This window comes from Lemur catta, chromosome 17 (genome assembly GCF_020740605.2).
Source record: "Lemur catta isolate mLemCat1 chromosome 17, mLemCat1.pri, whole genome shotgun sequence".
Classification (NCBI taxonomy): Eukaryota; Metazoa; Chordata; class Mammalia; order Primates; family Lemuridae; genus Lemur; species Lemur catta.
The window spans coordinates 25,715,824-25,725,862 of record NC_059144.1 but is presented as its reverse complement, the minus strand read 5'-3'; positions in this window follow the sequence as shown (position 1 = coordinate 25,725,862).

The window sequence follows — 10,039 nt, the reverse complement described above, 5'->3', positions numbered from 1 at the left end:
TCCCCCTTCGGGCAAAGACTCAAAGGCGCTGTTGGCAGGTATCCTTCAGCAATCAGAACCTTCAGGGATTGCCTCAGCTGCTGAGAACTACGTCATCCAAGGTCAAGCCCCTTCCCCTATCCAATGACTGCTTGATGTGCAGGTATCAAAGGCCCAGACAATCTTGGCCCCACTTGGAACAGGGGCTCTTGTGGCCCCAGAACCCCCTGTAGGGTCAGCTGAAACTCCTAGGGCCTGCACTGCTTCCTCTGCCCAATCCCATGTGCTTCTCCTCCCCTCCACAGTTGTTGATTCCAAGAGCACTCACTAATAAACGTCCCCTACACTCTATCTCAGAGTTGGCTTCCCTGGGGACACAGACTGCTACAAGCCTCGTGAGAGGGGCCATTCACAGCTGCACTCAGTGTTGGAAGACTCTGGTTCTAGAAAACAGAACAACCAACTCAAATTGGCCTAAATAATCAAGGGCTCAGGTAAATAGTCTAGGTGAGGCTTTATCCAGAAATCAAGAGATGGCACAGGGACCTGATTTCTATTTCTCTATTTCGTTTTCCAAGCTATTGTACCCCTTCTGAGGTTGGCACTCCTTGTGGTCCCGATATGCCAGCATTTCCCAGGGTCATGTGGTTCCTTGTATGTGTCCTGCTGTGTTCTCACATTTTCAGCCAATGTTTTCACTGTGACAGGACTGGCTTATATCAATGCCCACCTTGAGCCAGTGTTGGAGGTAGGGAGTGCCTACTGGTTTTTTCCAGGTCATGCACTCTGCCTTGGAGCAGGGGAATGGGTAGTTGGGGTGAAGCCCACGATGGGATGGAGGCTGAGTTAATAGCCACTCTCCAGAACTATGTGGGTCTCTGAACAGAGATGGACCATGTTGGACATAATAACAAACACTAAAGTAGAACTTACTCTATGCTTTACATACATCAACTCAGCACACGTTCACACGAACAACCCTGTGAGGTAGGTAGGTAGTGTTATCATTTCCATTGTACAGATGAAGAAACCAAAGCACAAAGAGGTAAAGTGATTTTTCCAAAGTCTCTAGGCTAGTCAGTGGCAGAGACATTTGCTCTTAACCACTATACTGCCAGGAGCTCAGCTGAGCTGGGGAGAGCCGAGCTGCCTGCTGTCAGAGTTGCTGATCAAGATGAGTCAGAATGAAAGTGACAGCCAAGCCACATGTGGTGGTGCTCACCTATAATCCCAGCTACTTGGGAGACAGGTGGATCGCTTGAGCCCAGGAGTTCAAGGCTGCAGTGAGCTGGGATCACACATGTGAATAGCCACTGTGCTCCAGCCTGGGCAACATAGCAAGGCCCCATCTCTAACTGCACCCCTGGCCCCGGGCTCCCCTCCTAGACAGCCAATCCTGAATTGCTTGCTGTGATAATATACGGAAGAGGCAAACCAGAGAACATCCACCCTGTCCCATTTTATCCGGGATGAGGGGAGCACGGATGTGGGGACAGTCTCACAGCAGAGGAGCCTCCAACAAAAGGCTCCTGCAGTTTTATGAAGCTGGGGGTGAGGGATGGGGTGGGGAAGGGAGACTGGAAAAAGTACTGAGTCAGAATGGAGAAAAGTGTCAAGGATTTCCCTTTGCCCCGTGATAAGAAGGTCTTGGCTGGAGGTCCTCAGCAAAGAGGCGACTGAATGAAGACCTGAGCCAGGAATGCAGGTATGAGCAGGAGCTTGGCTGTCTGGGGCCGAGGAGTCCTTGACTGCAGCTCCCTTTAGAGACTGCAGTGCACTGGCTGTCAAGTCTGGTGTGGGGAGGGCAGCCTGCTCCCCAGGCCTTGCTTGTGTTTGGGCTGAACAATCACATGTAGGTTTTTAGCCAGCAGCTGGACTCTTTGTGAGGGGACGCATGAGTTCTAAAGAGAAAAATCAAGAAACAAAGCCTGAATATAGATTCTCTTATATTCCACGTAGCCGTCATGTCTCTAGATGTGACACAGAGAAAACCCCACACATGTACAGTGCTGTACATGGATCTTTTCCTACTTACTCAGAGCTGCATGTGGGTCAACCCTCATGTGCAGAAACATACCTGCATGCGTGTGCATATGGATACACATCAGGCCTGTCTTAATTAATAAAAGAGACCCCCAATAGCATGTCCTGTTGGGAATTCTCTACACCAGGTATGAAGGAGGCTCTGAGAATAATTCATTTTTGGGCACAATTCTTTGTTATCTGTGAATGTGCGAAATGCAAGAAACAAGAGCCTCCAGGAGGCTCTGTTGCCCAAGCTGGAGTACAGTGGCGAGATCAGAGCTCACTGCAGCCTCGAACTCCTGGGCTCAAGCGATCCTCCCGCCTTAGTCTCCTGAGTAGGGGGCACTACAGGCATGCGCCATGGTGCTGGGTTCCTCTGTTGTTTTTTTAAAGTAGCCATCCTAACAGATGTGAAGTGCTTTCTTATTGTGGTTTTGAATTACATTTCCCTAATGACTAACGATGTTGAGCATCTTTCCATGGGCTTATTTCAAAAAACTTTTTGTGTGACTGAGCACACTGACCTTTTGATCTTTCTGGGGTATTTATTAGCAAAAGTTTGTACAGCCACAGCCTCAGCACGCTCTTCAGAGCACCTATCCCTGACAGTGAATCTCTGAACATTAGCATTCCTTACTGGGTAGTGATATCATTTGAACGGTTGTAGCCTTCCAATATTCATGTTGAAACTTAATCTCCAAGGCAATATATTAAGAGGTACGACCTTTCGGGAAGTGATTACATTACGAGGTTCTGCCCTCATGAATGGGATTAGTGCCTTTGTCAAAGGGCTTGAAGAGGCAAGTTCATCACTTCATGCCCTCCTGCCACGCAAGGACCCAGCAGGAAAGCTCCATCCCGGAAGCAGAGAGCAGCCCTTGCCAGACACCGCATCTCCTGGCACCTTGACTTTGAACTTTCCAGTCTCCAGAACTGTAAGAAATAAATTTCTGTTGTTTAAAAATTATCCAGGCTTTCACAATTGTAAAGTTGTGGGAAAAAATAAAATAAAATAAAAATTATCCAGGCTAATGTATTTTGTTACAGCAGCCTCGAATGAACTAAGACAGGCAGGCTGAGTATTTCCCAAACCATCAAGTCCTGGTTCCTTTTGAATTAACAGTTCTTCCCTCAATTTGTCTCCCTTCCCTCACATTGTACTATAAGCAGAAAGAAGAAACCTTTCATGATCTTGGCCACTGTGGCAGAATCCCTCCTTGTACCACTGTCCTTGGTGCAGAGGAAGGGGCCAAGGGGCACGGGGTGTTGCCGGCAGGCCAGCAGGAGTGTACATTGATGGGGTGACACCACTTTGTGGGGAGGGTCCAACATCATTTGAGGATATTTTTCACATTTGTCAGTTTTAAGTTATCCTGCCCCCTTGATCGCTATCCACATGGTATTGTCTGCTGGGCAGGGTACAATTATAATTACCTCCACCTCTTGTGAAATTTCACCATTATTATTAGCTGTGAGCTGGACCTTGTCCTCATGAAATTCAGGCAAAGCTTCTGGCTTAGGAAAATTAGGATCCTTCAGGACTCCAAGTCAGCATAGTAGAGGCACGGGGGTGATTTGGGGGAGGGGGAGCGCTAAGTAGTTAAAGGACCCTGCGCTCTTATCTGGCCTCTGTCCTGTTCCCAACCTTTACTGGACCATGGGGCGGAGGCTGGGGGTCGGGGGCATCAGGAGTGAGAACAGACGTGTGGGAGACCCTGGAGGACGAGGGAAAACCAGCACTAGGGATTACCTTTAAGGGCAAGAACCGGCACCTGGAGTGTCTCCAGAGCACTTGATGAGGTGTAGAGCGCCCCAAGGGTGGAGAGTTTAGCATAAGGGTTGTGGGCAGGCACGGACCAGGCATTGTTTTTTAATTTTAGTAGGAGCTGCATGAAAAGCCTATTCTGGGGCTCAGTGGATCGCGCTAATTGGGTAAATGGAAGTTCCAGGGAACTGTGTATCTTCTGTATATTTCCTGTTCCATCTCTGTATATCTCGCGAAGTGTGAACCTTGACCTGAGTCTCTCGCGTCCGGGACACCGGTAGGAATCGGGAGGGGTCCGCGGCTGCGCGCTGGGTTTGCCCGTGTTCAGCCCACGTGCGCGTCCCCGCGGCGCGGCTATACCGAGCACTGCCGGCAGATGGCGATAAAGACCGAGGAAATCAACCAGCCAACGCCTGCAAGGACGGCTCCTGGCGGACAAGCCCGGGTTTGTAAATCGCCAAGGGTGCGTTTTATTGCGGAATTCACAATCGGAGACGAGCATTTGGCGCGCTAGTGTGGCGAGAGGGAGGGCCTTGCTCTGCGCCCGTCGCCAGTGCGTGGTCCCTGCCTCCATGAGCTGGCCTCCAGCCTCATCTCCCACCGCTCAACTCCTGTCCCAGTTTCTGCTCCCGCCAGCCTGCCTGCCTCCAGCCTTGCGAGCTGAATTCCTGCTCTGCCTTTGCATGTTGTTCTCAAGGTCTCCAGCTGGCTTTCCACTTTCCCCCCATCGCTCTGTTTTATGTTCTTTATAGCTGTGATTACTATCGGATATTACACGTTCATTTATTTCTTTTGAAATAATAAGTTGCACAAGGGGAGGCAATTTGCCAGTCTTGTTTGCTGCTATTCCTGGTGAGAACAGTGCCTGGCACATACTTGGTTCTCAGTAAATGTTTATTCAATTATTGAGTGAATGAACTGGCTCTATTGTAAAGGTAGGTTGCAGCAGTGACACTTGCACCGCTGTGAAAATGAGGCCTTCACCTAAGGAAAATGAACAAATAGAGAGGAAAAGTGGTGTATACGGCTGACAAACTACAGTATGAGGACTACCACCGGCCTGTGAGCTTGTTACGGCAAGCCACGGGTTCTCTGCCAGGCCCTCCCTTTACGGTGAATTGGTAAACAGGAACACCTGTGATCCCGAGTTGGCTGTCATCTTCACAGGGATGCGTCCCTATGTTAAATGTTGAATATTTTTGTCCAGCTTTTTTCCTGCTTGGATTGAGCCTGCAAGTTGTCTCCGGAGAATACAGGAGCGACTAGCATCCTCCTTGAACCCAGGGTTTGGGGGGGGCGGGGATCGGGTAATACAAAATAAAAGGTTAGCGATACCAGTTCTCACTGCTTAAGATGGTGGTTGGGTTATTATTGGTCAACATCTTAGGGCTGGAGAAGATTTTTTTAGTAGAAGGACTTTAAAAATAGATTAAAAATAAATGTTTATATAATTATTTATATAAAAGTTTTACCTAGACGTGCATAATTATGGGCAGAGTAATTTTGAACAGGTCAATGAGAGCACTGGTATAAAATTGACCAAACAATTTTCTATTTTAAATTTGTTTACTGCAAAAACAATTTTAAGTTAAAAACAAATCTAAATAACTAATGCCCATGATCCTGAATCATTTTTCAGAGCTGCAGGCTATATTCCATCATGGAACACATGGATTCAGTTTGACTCCAAACTCATGTTCCTAGTGCTGGTTCTGGGCTTTGATTTCAGTTGTTTCATAAAAGGAAAAAAAATAAAAAAGATACTTTCAGAGTGTCAATTGACTGTGGCCCAGAACACTGAAACACAGTCAGAAACTTCAAGATGGCTCTTGATGTCATATCTTTAAGTTTCTGGGGCTCAGGCTACACCGGATGAAGATCAAGGGCACGAGCATGGAGAAATGTCACAGTATCTTTCACTTCCTCCATGTTTGACTGATAAATTATGATGCCATGGGTGCAGGGCTTGATTAACTGCTGGAACATTCTCTTCTGGTTTGCATTGCTCTAGTAAACTCAGCTTTTTCATATTGTTCCCAGTTCTATCTCCTTCTCTTCACTGTGGGTGGGGGCAGGGGTAGAAACGAGGTGTAGTATCCTATCTTTTCCATGGGTCTTGTTCGTTACTGACAACACCACCAATAATTTTGGGATTGTGTCTTGAAGAAGCAATTTATGTGTCAGTGGAATTTTATGTGTCAGTGGAACAGTTTCTTCTTATGGTTATATTTCTTTTTTTTTTTTTTTTTTTTTTTTTTGAGACAGAGTCTCACTTTGTTGCCCAGGCTAGAGTGAGTGCTGTGGCGTCAGCCTAGCTCACAGCAACCTCAAACTCCTGGGCTTAAGCGATCCTACTGCTTCAGCCTCCCGAGTACCTGGGACTACAGGCATGCACCACTATGCCCAGCTAATTTTTTCTATATATATTTTTAGTTGTCCATATAATTTCTTTCTATTTTTAGTAGAGACGAGGTCTCGCTCTTGCTCAGGCTGGTCTCGAACTCCTGACCTCGAGCGATCCACCCGCCTTGGCCTCCCAGAGTGCTAGGATTATAGGCTTGAGCCACCACGCCCGGCCTTATATCCTTAATCAGTTATTTGGAATAGTGAAGGAACCAATAAACCATTAAACATTTTTGGGAACCATTTATAACCATTCTACCCCACAGATCCTTGTGAATCCTTGACAGAGAGTGAGGGAATGAGTAGAACATTGAAAAATGTTTTCCAGTTTAAGTTGTGATATGCTTTCTAATTATCATGCCTCCATTAAAATATTACTTTTTTTCCTCAGTAATGTGTTTACAGTAGAAAAAGTAGAAAGTAGAAAAATTAGAAATAATTAATAGAAAACGTTATCTACAATCCCCTATCTTTGTATATCCATTAGAGTCTCTTGCTATCAGAAATGTGTTTATGACAATGAAGAAGTCTAAGGAGAGTAAATACTAAGAAAGATTATTATCTGAAGAGCTGGTTCCCGATGTAAGGATTTGAATAGAAGTGGAGAGAGGGCAAAATGACCTTCATATAAAAAGAGGGGGAACTAGAACTGGGTGTAGGAGAGAGGAGGGGTGAATGACTAGAGTGAAGGGAGACCCAGGCCTGTGGGCTGGGAGGATGAAGTGTCAGGAGGCTAAAAAGGAACTTGAAAGAAACACAGGAATGTTTAAGGAAATCCCGAAGATCTGCTGTGTGATCCCAAACTGTGGGCGGTGATGCAAAACTTCTTCCACATCTGCCCATGAAGTCTTCAGCAAAACAGTTATTTCTCATGACTGCATTGTGGAATTGAAGCTATTTTGGGATACATTTCTTTTTGGAAAAGGGCACAGAGCAAAAATAGCAGTAGTTGATAGGACCCCCAGCTTTTCGGGTATTGCTTTTTGTGTGTGCATGTATTTTTGTTACAAAATGGGATCAACTCTATATATGATTTAAAAATTGCTCTTTGAATGAATAACACACAATTGGACTCCATTGAAAAAAGGCTCTAAACTTATCTTTTTAAAGGGCTACACAGCGTTCCCCACTATGAATGTATCCACCTTATTTAACAATTCCCTCCTCCTGGGGATTTAGGCAGCTTCCAGTTTTTCACTATTTGAAACTATGCTGCTATGACTGTGCTGCACATACATTAATCTTTTACATATGAACTCTGGTTACTTTCTCAGAATCTATTCCTACAAGTAGAGTCGTTGAGCCAAAGAACAAGAACATTTCTAAGGTTTTTGAAAAGTATAGTTAAGTGTCTTCCAGAATTGACACATTTAGTCCTACACAGGAGCATGTGATAACAAGACTTGTTTCTATGTATACCTTGTCAGGGTCGGTGTTAGCTCAACCGATTGCTTCCTCAATGCCAGACGGCCCCTCTGTCTACTTATACCTTGCCAAAAGTAGGATTGCTCATTTTTTAAATCTCTGACAATCTGATAGATAAAAAAATGAGATTGCATTGTAGTCTTAATTTGCATTTATTTGCCTACAAGTCAGACTTGTAATTTTGGGGGGCATTTTTGGAGTTAAACTGCTAGCTCATGTCACTTTTCTGTTTTCTACTGGGGATTTCATGTTTTCTTCATTGCTTTGTGTTAACTCATGTATTTTATAGGTATTAATACTTTATCACGTATGTCTCAGTTTGTCACGTCTTATGTCTTTAAATTACTTACGATACTTTTACCTTTCTGTTTGACTTTGAGATTTATTTTATTTTGTTTGTTTTCTGGAGATATAATTGACATACAATAAACTGAACACATTTAAAGTATACAATTTGATAATTTTTTTTTTTTGAGACAGAGTCTCGCTCTGTTGCCTGAGCTAGAGTGCCGTGGCATCAGCCTAGCTCACAGCAACCTCAAACTCCTGAGCTCAAGCAATCCTCATGCCTCAGCCTCCCGAGTAGCTGGGACTACAGGCATGAGCCACCATGTCCAGCTAATTTTTTTCTATATATATTTTTAGCTGTCCGTATGATTTCTTTCTATTTTTAGTAGAGACAGGGTCTCGCTCTTGCTCAGGCTGGTCTTGAACTCCTGAGCTCAAACAATCCGCCCGCCTCAGCCTCCCAGAGTGCTAGGATTACAGGCATGAGCCACTGCACCCGGCCAATTGGATAAATTTTTGACTTATGTATACCCCATTAGACATCACCACAACCAAGATAACGAACATATTTTGATTGATCACCCCTCAAAGAGCCCTCATATCCCTTTGCAATTCATTCTTTCCACCCTCCCCACCCACCCCTCACATCCCCAGACAACCACCAATCTGCTTTCTATCATTAGATCTTACTTCGAATTTTTAAGAATTTTGTGTAAATGGAATCATACAGAATATACTTATTTGGTAATTAGTTATTAAAGAAATGCAAATTAAAACCACTGTGGGATACTACTACACATCTACTAGAATGATTAAAATAAAAAAGACTGACCATACCACATGGTGGTGAGGATGAGGAACAACTGGAACTTTCATATATTTCATATATGGGCATGTCCAATGGCACAACCATTTTGGAAAACAGTTTGGTATTTTCTTAAAGTTAAACATTCCCCTACCATATAATCCCATCATTCCACGCCTAGGTATTCACCTAAGAGAAATGAAAGCATAGGTCCATGCAAAGACTTGTATGTGAATGCGCATAGAAGCTTTATTTGTAATAGCCAAAAACTAGGAACTATCCAAATGTCCATCAATAAATCAATGGATAAATATATTGTGGTTTATTCATACAATGGAATAGTAGTCATAAATAAAAAGGAATGAACCATGGACACATGCAATAAGATGGATGAATTTAAAAATTACATCTTTGGATATAGAGAAGTTTAATATTTTATGCCATCTAATCAATTTATTCTTACGTGAGTTCTGCCTTTATTGTTGTGTTTAATAAGAACTTCTTTGCTCTCAAATTAAATATTTGACTATACAGTCTTTTAATACTTTATTTTTTACACTGTCATTTTTAAACCATCTGGAATTAGCTTTGGCCTAAGATATGAGGTAGAAAATTGGCACTAAAATATCTTTGGTATGGTTAGCTAGTTTCTAGGACTGCTTTTAACTGTTTAGATCTGAGTGTTCTGGTTCTTCTCGGGTGGAAGTTGGTACCTATCACATAAATGTTATATAAAATGAATGGACATCAAACCGTAGGAAGAAATTTATGCATGATTCTGCTTTCCAACCAAACAAAAAAGTCATAATTTTCATGAGTTTCACATCATACAAAGCATGACAACCACAGCATAAATCAACCACAGCATTTTGAATGATGTTATTATGTTCCATTATTCTATAAGCATTCTATTTGTACATGTTTATATGTTAGTATATAATATTTTATCATTTAGGATGTTTTTCATTTTCGCACTTTTTTTTTTGAGACAGTCTTGCTCTGTTGCCCCAGGTAAGGTGCAGTGGAGTGATCCTAGCTCACTGCAACCTCAAACTCCTGGGCTCAAAAGTGATCCGCCTCAGCCTCCCAAGTAGCTGGGACTACAGGTGACCGCCACGATGCCTGGCTAATTTTTCTATTTTTAGTAGAGACAGAGTCTCACTTTTGTTCAGGCTGGTCTCAAACTCCTGACTTTCTCCCCTTTCATAGGTATGGAGCAAGCATTGCAGTCTGAAGTCTCTCCTGTCTACTCCTGCTTGCTCTCACCTTTGTCCATCAGAGGTGTTCCCCCCCAGTACATCTTTTGCACGTCCAATTCTATCTTGGCATTTGCTCTTCAGAGGATCCAA